The sequence below is a fragment of the Pseudochaenichthys georgianus genome, chromosome 5 (genome assembly GCF_902827115.2).
Source record: "Pseudochaenichthys georgianus chromosome 5, fPseGeo1.2, whole genome shotgun sequence".
NCBI classification, from domain to species: Eukaryota; Metazoa; Chordata; class Actinopteri; order Perciformes; family Channichthyidae; genus Pseudochaenichthys; species Pseudochaenichthys georgianus.
Window position 1 is genome coordinate 17038269 of NC_047507.1, and position 13391 is coordinate 17051659.

Sequence of the window (13391 nt, forward strand, 5' to 3'; positions counted from 1 at the left end):
ATACAGTTTGTATGATGCATGAGAAGAAGGGCTATTTCAGAGGTTATCATTTCAATGTCCTGCATTTTGGGATACAATTATTACCACCGTTCTGCTCAGACAGCCCTGTGATTAGTTAAAATTAGTTTCGCTCTCACAGTGGGGAACCTCTAACCCTTTGGAGATGGGAGAGGGGGGGGGTCTAGAAGAAGGGAAGCTGATTGACAAGCAGGGAAATTAGAAAAGTATACACAATCCATTTTTAATTTTTAAAAGCCAGAGATAAAGAAAAGGAGCATAAGTGTAAGTATGGAGAAATTCCAATTTCAAAATCCAAATATTTTCCCCTGTCTCAAAGTTGAGGCATATATTTTCCAAGTTAGATGATTACTTTTTGTTATTATGGCTATTTAAAGCTCAATCTGTTCTATTTTATTACCATAGCAGCGAGACACACAATAGTTTTCATGATTCACAATCATCTACACCGTCATATACATAAAGAGCTGCACACACACACACACACACACACACACACACACACACACACACACACACACACACACACACACACACACACACACACACACACACACACACACACACACACACACACACACACACACAATGATTTCTTTATATGACTGCGATCATCTAAATCGTATTGTGCATGAGCTGCTGCATACACAAGCTGGAATTGATGAGGTTAAAATGTGCTTTTAAGACGTATCATATTTCGAACACTCCCCTACATGTATCACATTTTCTCTTTAACTTACACATAGATGTTCAAACACATTAGAAAAGCATTAACGTCACAACAATCTGTCACTCAGTATTTATCATTTGAATCTCATGCACATTAATCAAAGCTTCCAATACCCTGTTTCTGTTTCTGACCAGATATGGTAACTCAGGGCGAAAGCTTTGACGGTTTCTTACACATTTGAGAAGGTTGTAAAGGGGCAGAAGTGTCAATCTTTTAAGAGCATGAGGTCTTGCGGGATGAAGCACTCTCAAGGAAAGGAGCGGAATTCCCTCAAAGGTACGGTTAATTCAACTGCTTGTGTCCTAAAAGGAGGAAGGCTTCACTGTACGTATCCCGTGTTCATGTTTATGAATGGTTTTGGAATGGCATTGACCATCCACCATCGTTTCTTTTTGGGAAGAAGGGGACCGAACTATATACCCACCTTCACATCAATGACACACACACACACTCACAGCAACTCACCCACACCCTAACCTCCACAGGCCACGCTGTCACCTCACATCTTGTCCGGGAGATTCACTCAGGAGGGAGGAAATGAGGTGAAAAAAGAGAATAGCTGGAATGAGAACGACTCCCCGGGGCGTGGAAAAAATCAAGAAAATGATGTTCAGAAATTCATAGATTTAAAAATGAGGAGCAAGCGGGAGGGAAGTAGCGAGGGAGCCGGAGGTTGGTTGGAGGGAGAGAAAGAGTTTGGTGAAAAAATCGAAAGAAGAGGAGAGAAAAAAGGAAGATGATCAAATTGAAAAAGGGAACCAGCAATGCAAAGAAATAGGATTCATTATGTTGTTATATAAATCAAACCTTAACCAACATGCAACAAGTTAATACTTTAGTTTTTTTCCGGCAGGTTAGGAAATACATTTTTCCACTAAAACAAAAAAATGGTAATAGTGTGGTCATAAACATTTATGTGGACTTATTATTCATACCGGGGAGAAAGAGTCCTAATACAGTTTGTAGATAAGAAGGTCTCAAGCTCCGCTCAGCACAGTATTGACTGCGTTTTATATTCCAGTCTGTGTCTACCCCCTTTAATGGTTATTTAGTCCAAAATATTTTCTGCCACACATTTTTTTCTTTTAAGGGGAGTTGTGTGTGTTTGTATGCACAGGCACGTGTGCACATGCAAGAAGAAATTATTCTTCTGCAACCTATTTAAATACAGCTCGGGGTGATGTGTTGTAATTCATGTTTATATTACTAATGAGAAAATACACATTGACTCTAAATATTCAGTTACCGATATAAAGTGGGCAAGGGAGCCTTTCTTAGCGCTCTGGATTTAGTTTAGCCTTAATTCTTAAATTAGTAACACATTTTAATCGTTGAAATGCTCTGCTTAGTTGGAAAGGGGAAAAAAAAAATAATCCAGTAGGTGAGCGTCCTTTTGTTCACCTCACTCTGTAGCCAGGGTTTTTTACTGCAATGCAACAGTCGGCATGGACAGCTTAAATAACACAGTCTGTATGTATCATTCATCTCAGCTGTGATATCCACATTTTGTGTAACTAATTCAGCAATGTATGCTTACTTTCCCCTTAAAGAATAAATAGGTATCTAAATATCTATAAAATATAACTCAAAGTGATATTTACTTGATGTTTTCCTCACCCATAAACCGATGCTGCATAAGCTGACTTACTTTTTGTCTAAAGCCCCCCCGATGTTTATTCTTTCCCTTCATTTTCCTTAATCTCCTCCACTCCTCTGCTCTCTCTTTCTTGCCTGTGGCTCCAGCCGTCTTAGTTCTCAAACACTAATTCGATTCTCAGGTCGCTGCCAAAATTAAAATGTAACACAAACCACAATAGGCTTGACCGGCTTGCATGTTGCCGCTGGACACTTTTCCTACATGTATTTCTTTTCATAGGCAGGTTGAAATACGATTTCAGCTGACACCTCAACTCATCGTTTTTATTTGAGGATTGTTGAGCCATTAAGGTTTGAATTAAGTGAGTTACATACAGCGACTTATCCGCTGTATTATTTTTTTCTGTTCTTTGCAAGTTCCATTATTCCCATCTGTTGCTTGAGGCTGTTTTGAGCAGGAAATAAAGTGATCTTCATTCAGAAGTCAGTATAATGTTCTGTTGCCATATACAGTCTTTCTGAGGACTATTTGCTATGCTTTCTACAGGAATAATTAACACATTTTACACAGTGTTTGTCAGTTTAATAGTAAAATAAAAAGTTGAATGTCTCTATAAGCAGGGATACAATTCAACAAATACGAAGAATAAAGGTTATGATGATAAATTAATGATAAATGTATTTAAAAAAATATATATATATATTCCTAGAATACTATTTAGCATATTCTTAGAGAATAAAGCGTCTTACCTCTTTTCTCCCTAGACATGTCAAATGCAGTATTGTATACAAGTATCTTATAATCCATACTCTCTTCTGCCTGAATAATCCTTGCAAACATAAACTGATTTAATTTCCCCTCCGGCCACTAGACGAAGTATAAAATAATGTGATCACACTCTCTGGAAAAAAACTTGAAAATAGTTTTAACCCTCTTGCCTAAATATCTTAGATCATGTTGCTGGAGAAGTAACAATCAAATACAACGGTAAATGTTCCTCTTTGTACTTTCACTGTGTCTTCCTATATAAACATGTGAGCAGAGTAACAGGCTCACACCTGCCCAATGATACAAGACTGTCTCCAGAGCAGCCAGAGAGAACACAGCCCGTCATGTTACCTGTCATGGGCTATAAAGCCAAACGGGTGAGACAGACCTCCCAGACTGATCTGAGCCCTCATCCCTCCCTGTGCTCCTCTTTGTGAAGCTCTATATGATCGACGCAGAGGCCTGAGATCAGTTGGGGCCCCTCTGATCTATCTGAGTCTTCACAGCATCCTGTACCCTGTCAGTCAGAGCCGGGCAGAGCCGGCTGTCAGTGAGGCTGCTGCTGGGATCTGACTGCCTCCAGGAGGGAAGTGGAGGCCAGGAGCTACAGACAGAGATCATGTTACATTCCCATCAGCCGCTGCACAGCAAAACTACTATTGTCAAAGCTCTTCAGTTCTGATTTCACAGAGTGAACTGGTGAAATAGCGAGGGGAAAAAGGTTGGTCTAATCCAATTACACAGATTTCAATACTATTCCAATACCACTTAAAGGCTGAAGCATGGCTGCCTCGGCTCCTTGATGGGTACACACCCAGCCCGCTACTGGGTTGTTTATTGAGAACATTGCCAGATCAAACGAGGCAGGAATAGGGAGAGGCGATGTCTGATTGAATATTCTTTCATTATTACAGCCAAGAAAAAATTCTGAGCAACACAAGTGAGTGGTTAACCCTCAATGGCAGGAAGCAGATGCAATAAAAGGGAGATACACTTAGTTGAAGAAATGTGCATGCTGAATTCTGTGGGTCACTCCACCATTATGGATATAAAAGATTGACCCATGTAAATAGATATATGGAAAATTCACCACACAGTGACAGCTGCTGTGGAGGAAATATCTTTAATCTAAAAGCTAAATGGATGTGTACTTTAGTCACACATAGGATGTTGACAGCTAAATTGTCCAGCTACTTCCCTAATATCTTAAGAAATGTCACAACATCCATACGTGTTGTTTCTCTCGAAAAACGTTTTATATCATAGCACAACATCAAAGTGGCAAGAGAGAAGAGTGAGAGCGAGAGAGGGAAGATGGGGTGCGGCGTCAGAAAGGATAAAAAAGTTAAAAAGTCAAATGTTATTTACTGATGGTTTCACCACTCTTTTGTTCGACAGCAAGTATTTTCTTTACAAAGTAAACTCGGCTTCCTCTGAAGTTACATAAACAAACCTGCCACTCTCTATTAGAGGTTATTCAAAACTACAAGAGACATGACAATCACCCCTGTTTGATTGAAGATGGACATTAAACAAATTGAAGAAAGTGGTGGACAGTGAGCAGGTTCTCTATCAGGAATGATGGAAATCTTCTGTGACTTTTGCAGTCATGCTGATGGTGATTGTGAGAGATTGCAGGAGAGCTCGGACCGGACACTGTGCAGGGACAGCAAAAGTGTGCTTGACAGAATTAATCAATCAGACTGCGTGGGCCTGCGTCTCCTCCTGACCGTGGAAACCAAGACGACACAGCCGGGTCAGGGATGGGGAGGGACGGTCCGCTCCGAGTCATCTGTCATCACATTACATCCATTAATAATTCACTGAGACACATACTCTCGCACATGGCACGCACAGCCGACATGCATGCTGAAAGGAGCGTGAGCAGGCACGTGTTGGCACAGGTGTGAATTCCCACTGGTATTTCCAAGAAAGAACTGAGGGAATTCTAGCTGACACTGAACAGTTATTATACTGCAAAACGGTAGCAGCAGGCCATCATTCATGCACTTTTCCCTCATTATATTTATTTTAAGTTTGTAGTTCTTACCCTATTCACATATTATTTTTTTGCCATCAATTTGCTCTTCTAATAATTGTATCTCTGCGTGACCGCCCAAGATGATTGACACATTGACACAAACTTCTCAAACTGGTCTCATTAAGTTAACTTCTTTTTTATTTCACTTACTTTTTCTATGAGAGGAATGTATCTTTAAACAAATTGGTTTAAAAAACACATTCGATTTAGTAATCGCTGGCTTACAAAAATCCATTAAGGCAAAAAGGAGTTGAGCTGCCCACACTCTTCTTGCTCCGATGCATATTTATTAGGATAAAGACCAATGTTTCTATAGATCTGTCTCTGGAGGAGAAATGTAGCTTTGATCATTATAGTTGCATAATAAATGAAAAGGCAGCAACTGTGCTCAGTTTAACGATAAGTCATACTTCATACAGATGTTTGTTAATGGCGGGACCACAAGGAATCGACCGTTTTAATTATTGTTAGAGCAGTAACACTGCGAGAGCAGTAACACTGCACCGAGAATAAACTTGGAGTGTGTGGTTGATGACTTGAGTCGTGATCTCACACAGATCTCAGACGCCTCAGTGACTGGCTTTAATTGAACAGGCATCCGGCACAAATAACCAATTTATAACGGCTAAATTTAGCCCTCAGCCATTTAAAGGGGACACCAACAATAAAAATGAAGCTCCCGCTATCACAACACTGTGAAGCTGAGTAGTGAGAGCTGTCACTCGGATCTGGATTGGCCCTCAGTGGAAGTGTGTGTACTAGAACTGGAGCATTAGTAAAGTGAAGACCTCCTTGTCTAATGTGGGTCTGGTAACTGATTTCAACACGGCCTCTGGCGAATCTTTTCAACCAGTTAGCCAGTGATGTGCTGTTGTTTGTTTCCTGATGTGCCGAGAAATCGATAACTACTGTAAAGATCCTTTTAAAGGAGATCTTTAAAAACCCTGCCAGGCTTTGCAAATCACTTGAAACACTTGAATTCTAAGTTTCTGTCATTCCCGACAGCAGTGGCACGACAGCAGCTGGTGCGCCCACAATGAATTACACCACCGGCAGCAAGTGATTATATCGCTCCTGTTGGCGTGACGCGATGACAAATGAAGGAGTTGTCTCTCACTTTCAGAAGGAGCAAGATTTCCCTTCAGCCTCGCTCCCAACGCAACTCATTCTGGGGCAACGTTTAAGTGTTTTTATGCGAGAATAAATGGTTGTGTGTGGATCATAAATACCATAGTATAAAGGTGTTGTTCTAGCATAGACGTTTATTTTATTCCCGGTGAATGCTTCATGCTTCATGTTTTATTTATTATCAGGACTTCATGTAAAATGAAGTCTGCTTGGACACAAAATGTATCTTTAACTCGTATATCTGCAAACATTTTATTGTCCTCTTATAACCTGTCGTTCTCCTGATGGCCGTCAGTTGAAGTCCTACTCTGCCCTCATCATATCATTAAAACTTGATCCACGCACTCACTATTAACTTCCCCGAGGCAAAGCAAGCCACTCAGTTACAGCGAGCACCTCTCGATATGGCTTGTGTTAATTTAGGGAGCTTAATGAATTACAAGGGCTTTATAATGAGTGTGTCTGAGCAGTGCTGTGGGGAGGTCAAATGGTGTGAATAACTAATGAACCCAATCAACAGTCAGAACTTTAACATGCGTGGAACATTTTGTATATGCTGTTGTAGAAGACATGGCTACACATTACAACCCCAGCCCTCCCACCACCGCCACCACTGTGAGACTCAAACAAAGTAATTTGATTTTCCATTTCCTGTAGGCCTTTGGAGAGGCAGTTATAGCTCTCAGGTCCCATCAGGGAAGAACATAGGAAGTAGGCCGAGCTCTACTTGGGTAAAAATAGAGGAAGGAAACTTTACAACTTGCATCATGCACTGATTGACAAAAGCATATCAAATTTCTGTCGGTGTAGTTCAGAGAGATTTCATCAGGTTCCTGAGGACATACACCATTTGTGGTATCTTTTATGTATGCCTTTAGGGTCCCATTCAGTTTCAAACTGATGTTTTGAGGGATGTCTCGACGGCAAAAATAATTTAAAAACTGAATTCAAATGCAATATTGTGACGGAGGCAAATGTTTGAAATGTTTGAAGGAAATAATGATATGCTGTTTTAATGTTTCCAAAAACAGTACATAGCAATTCCACATTACATTCCTCCAGGTATGATTTGAGAACTACATCAATGACAGTACCAGTAAGACTCCACATTAGCATACATTTAAACAGAAAATGAACTCTAAATTCAGCATATATGTTTTGAATCTTAAAAAAAGTATTTCACAACGGTCCACATACTGAGGTAAAACAGGGATCTACATACATACTCAAGTTCTGTTGAACTAGGCACTCTGGTGCTCAAATAACAGCAGAGGCTGATGGGTATGACGTTTGTTAGTTAATCAGTCATTCAGTCAGTTAGTTATTAGGGAAGTATTTGGTCATAAAACCGTGCATTGGACAAATAGAGATTGCTCTGATTTTGGGTTATTTCACCAGATAATCTAGCTTTGACCTTCTGCTGGTGGAGCTAAATGAAAAGTCAGGGGCTCACCAACGTCAGCAGGCTTTATCCTCTGGGGATAATGAATAACTGTTCAAAACGTCATGTCAATCCATTACATTGTTGTTTAGTTATGTCTGTGGTGCACCGACAAACAGATGGACAGAAATTGGTATCCCTAAAGCTACGTCTCTAGTGTGTAACATTTATCTTCCTCTACCCAAGGACTAGAAGCTATTAGTTGTTTTTCATATGGATATACACACTAATTGTGCATATATACATGGAGGTAGACACACTCCAACACACAGCGATACACACACACACACACACTGGATCACACATCCCCTCCCATAATCTCCTCACCAATCCCCTGGCCCCTGTCATTCAGATCTATGAACTACCATTAGCAACCATCTGTTACAACCTGCAGCAAAAAGCTATTGCACACACACAGACACACAAAAAAACTCACACATATAAATACACACACACACACACACACACACACACACACACACACACACACACACACACACACACACACACACACACACACACACACACACACACACACACACACACACACATGAATGGACACTCTCACCTCACTCAACGTATGGCTGGTAAACTTCTTCAAAGCCTTGAGAGAATTTGTTAAAGCATCGGCTGTTTAACCTTCAAGTGAAGGTGAAGCCACCTGTAACCTCAGTAACACCTGTGAATATCGTCGCTATGCTGCTGCTGCCTATAGATGCTTCTGAAGGTCGGCAACCTTCATGCTTGCTCCCACAAACACACACACACATACAAAGTGGAAGGTCATAACAAACACACACACACAGGGATACTGTAGGTCGCTGCGTTGTGTTTTAAAAACAGATTACCCTTTCTCTAGATTATTCTATCTATAGTAGTCGGCCAGTCTATGGCTCCCACTGATAAAAGGTCACTGCATCCCACCCACCGTTTGTTGGCATCATTCCACATTAGGCAAAATAAATGTCAGAACCTGATCTGCTTCTTGACAGAAAGCTGCCTCCAGCACTTTCCTTTCACATTGTCAATGCACACATTTATTTGAGCTCTGAATGTGCCATTCGCAGCTCCATTTGAATGCGATGCTTTGCCCCTTTTCCTCCTAAACAAATGTCAGTGTACAGCCGTAGATTTATATATTTTTTGCCGTGTTCCTGCCTCACACAAAGTCATTCATTTGAGTGACAATACGGTTCCAGGCAGGAAGTGGAGGGAGGGGGGGTTTGATTCAGCATCTAATTATCCAACTTCTTCTTGAAAGGAAAAAATGCTTTCTGTGTTTAAGCAACTTGTTCACGTAGCAAAAGCATCTGCTTCACTCCTTCATTTCCCCGTCAGCGAGAGACAAATGAATAGAAATGACTGCTTTGTGCTTTTATGCAGCCGTCTCTCCAAGCAGCATAAAACATATATATTTCAAGACTCCCATGTGCAATTTTGTATCTGCAGAGAGGGAAAAGAAAAGGAGAGATAGAGACACTTGACTCGGGAATAGCTGTGCTAAAAAAACTGATGATTTTTTTCTATTGTGTTCTTTCCTATGGGACACAATTGAAAAAGATCATTTTTATGAAAGAGGCTTTTGAAAAGCACCTCGGCAATCAAACAGAAAATATGTCATATCGTTGTGTGGTGAAAAAAATTAAATAAATATGTTTGGAAAACTAAATGGCATGAAACTGTCACCTGCTTTTCCTGGTGAGACCCTTTTTGTAGAATGGCAAAAACAATTTAGTGAAATATGTCATTAATGATTGCTGTGCTAAGCAGGTCAAATCCAGCCCACCTCCAATCCCCATCCCTCTACCCTATCAGATGCCTCCTCCGCCGCTTCCTCTCCATCCCGCCGATTATCCACCAGCTCCCTCTTATCAGTTTCATCAGCTGAGAGGCCATACAGCAAAATGGTTCCCATGGGAGGAAGTCGATGCGCACACTTTTGTGGATACAGACCCAAGAGATGGAGAAAACTCCTGTTTTTAATCAATATGGCATTAAACACAGCTTGATTGCCTTAGTGGTTATTTGCATAGTAATGAATGTGGCCGTGAAATTGCACATTCACAGTGAACATTTTTTACTTTATTTGAGTTTAATAATTGAAGTATTCATGTTGTTTTACGATGATAAGGTTTTTCCTTTTTAACTTGATCCCGAGAGGGTGGCCAGATGTTGCTTTTGGGCAAAGAAGCTGTTGGTGGTCTGTTAAATATCCTTATCTGAATGTTGGCCTGATATCCATTTGTGCCCCGGATGCTGCGAGGCTGTGCCCTAATTCCAGGGCGATGTCGAGTCAGGTTCTGCTTCAGCGAGTCCTTTGTTCTCTTCCTTGTGGAATGGACAAGGCAAATAAGGGGCTTGCTTTCTGAAAAGGAGCTGTTAGTTCCTGAGACCGTCGATCAGAGCCACAGGGATTGTTTTCACAGTATGGTGCTCTTACATAACCTGACAAATGCACATACATAAAGTTACCAAACGTGTTTGAATCAATCCACAAGTGTTTAGTAGACAGTAGTCTATGTTTTGGGTACAGTGATTACATTTGTCAAGTCTCCACTGCAGGATATACACAGAGCCAGACAAATCAATGTTTTTTTAATTAAGATCCAAGGCTATTAATCACAAAACAAAAGGGTACATCTCATTAAGGCCATCCTGAAAGACTGGCCTTAATGCATAACATTAACATGCATATAAGAAACCAGGTAACTGGGATGAATACAATAAATAAGGAAATGGGGACAAGGATATAAGGAAAATATGAGACGGCGTAAAATGTCAAAATGTACAACTGCTGACTTTTAACTCACTGCGCACACACGCTACTCCCTAGCGCTATCTTTTCTTTAAAAAACCGGCTGTACACCCGCTATCGCACTTGCTTAGGCACAGAGATGTTTTGTGCGTGCTGTTGGCAGATTAATAAAAACAATAGATCGCCTCATACATGCTCTCCTTTTTTGTTTCCTTATCTCTGTCTTGATCTGTGTTTGTCTTTCTTTTTCTTAACTGCACTCGCGAGTGTTAAACACAACCTGTGCGCCAAATGATATCTTTAATTTAATAAACATCCTGAAATAACTTAAAAATATATGCTTAGGCCTAGGGATAGGTATCGTTAAGGTTTTAACAGTACTACTACTTTTATCGATACCGCTTATCGATCCGGTCCTTTAACGGTACTCTTATCGGTTCTTTTGGAGAAAAAAATAAGGTAAATTAACATTGCTTTTTATTTAAATTAAATAAAGAATATTTCACATCAAAAGAAACAACAATGTTTTAACAAATCGTATTAAATAATCTGATGACAGAATTGTAAACAGAATAGCTGAAACTTTAACAAAATAAATAACTCAGTTTCCTCTAATCACTAACCCATGTTTGTATTTGAGTTAACTCTGTGTTGCTGCTAGCATACATAACACCTGACGTGGAAACGTTACTCGTGGATGGGGCTACAGAGCTGCTCGAAAGACAGTGGAACCCGGTGCATTCCTCCGTCTGAATGTGGAACTTTTGCTAAATGTTTAGAACAATTGCTCGTGTTACCGCCCTTACATGCTAAACTCTTATTGCACTATTGGCAACGAGCATTGTCTACATCGAGACGGGTAAAGTTTAACCACACCTTGGAGCGCTTTCTCCGCCATCTCCGCCGTGTGTGTGTGTTGCTGCATGTAGCAGCTGCGTGTGTGTAAGCTGCCCCGCCCCCTCGCACACAGACAGGGGAGAGAGAGATCTCTCGTCTGGATTGGAAAGATCGAAAATACTAAAAATAATCATAGACACATTTTGCAGTCTTTTTGCGTATAAGTGTTGGCGACACTAAAACTGCAATATAATGTTTGTGTAGCATAATACATATGACATATATTTTTTAAATGTCTCCAGTAGCCTACCTATAAAAAGACCGATAATGTCGGAGCTTAACGGTACCACGGTTTTTATTAATTCAGCCCCGGGGCCCGTTTAATACCGGGGCTCGGTACCCATCCCTACTTATGCCTGGCGGGAGTCAACTTAGGCTATACGGCTTGAAATACACTTACCTGACGTTGTTGAATTGTGCAGTAATGATTTCACTTGTGATAATCTAATGCATTTGAAAGTGTACTCAGTTCTCCCTTACTGCTGCGTTCAGTATCCCTTTATAGGTGCCTGGGGTAAAAGGAAATATCTTCTCTTTGCAAAGTTAACAGAGCTTGAACACTTGAGCCCAACTTCACAAGGAAGATCCAGTAAACCAGCGTCACTGGATCACCAAAGCTCTTTCAGAACAGCTCAGTTTCACTAGGAGAGCGGTCTCATTGTAACGTCTGTGCCTCAGGTATTGGAAGTGCCCTTCATAGGAGCGTACCCACCAAGGCTAGGTGTACATCTTCAGTGTAGAACTCCCATAAATGAATAGTTTGTGAAAGACAAAAAGAGTTGAGTTTTGAAAGGATCTGATAGGTCGTGCAGCTGATGTTGCTCAGAGGAGGAATGACATTGGTTTCTTTCTGCCTGGGCTGCTGTTGACTCTGTTTAAACATTCTCTTCATGGTAAATGTACACAATCCCTAACACTTGTCCCCACGGAGTAAGGACGCTCACGCAGAGAGGCCAAGGGAAGCAGAGGTCGGCATGCCTTTATTTTGCTGTTCCATCAGAGCAAGCAGTTAATCTTTGCTCGGCCCCGGCTTATCTGGGCGCCTGCCACCTTGCCCCCTGCCCAGGGAGAAAGGCATCCCACGCCTCAGCCCTCTCTCCTCCCCCGTCCCCTCCTCCCTCACTTCCTCTTCCTCTCAGCTCAGTTCTCCTTGGTTGACTGGAGGACTTGGCTGCAGATTGAATTATTCTTCTTATTCCATTTCTCCCAAGTTTGTATTAATTTGCAGAGCGTTGTGTTTGCGTCTTAAGTGGACGACGTTCAGAGTCTGTCTCAACTTGTTGCATCAATTCATATCAGTTGTGGCTTTGGCCCTGCAGTAATGGTTATGCAAACAAACAAGATAGTTTTTATTCGTGTTAGAGCACTTAAGCAGAGGCAAATGCCCAGATCCCCCTGGTGGCTCTGTTTCACACTTCAGGGTTCAGGGTTCCCTCACGACTTCAACACACGGTTCATGTCTTTTTAGTGACTTTCAGAAGTCACCAAAAGTCTTGCTTGACTCTTTATCGGCCGCAATTCCCAATTGTTTTACCATTAATGAAGCTGTTGGTTGCTGTCATGATTATTCAATGAATCATTCCGTTTATAAATGTCTCAGAGGATGTGACACATTCAGAGGTCTTGTTTTTCCTTAAAGGTCCCCTACTGTACTGTTTTTCCTCAATATATGATAGGTCTCAAATAGATACAAAACATGTCTCTGAAGTGTTTGGCTCGAGATACCAAACAGATCATTGCAGCATCCCATAATGCCCTCTGTTTCAGCCCTGTTTCAAAAGTGCTGATTCTCTGTCTGTTACTTTAGATGAAAATAAGGAGCCCCTCCCCACGCCCCTCTGAGAGATATTTGGTTAAAAAGAACACAATGGTGCTCTAGGGGGAGATTCAGGTGATAAGGTGGGGGGGAGAGTTACCTTGGGTTGTGATTGGCTAATGGTTACACAAGCCAAAAAAAGGTTATGACATCACAAAGTGGCCAAAATCTGATCAGCTCATTTTCAGACAGGTTTTTAT

General features: G+C 41.1%; 1 protein-coding gene across 2 annotated transcripts in view; it reads left to right on the forward strand.

Moving 5' to 3' along the window:
- The window catches only part of cacna2d2a (calcium channel, voltage-dependent, alpha 2/delta subunit 2a), a 146723-nt gene that overhangs the window by 39680 nt on the left and 93652 nt on the right, over positions 1-13391 (forward strand). The window lies entirely within an intron of this gene.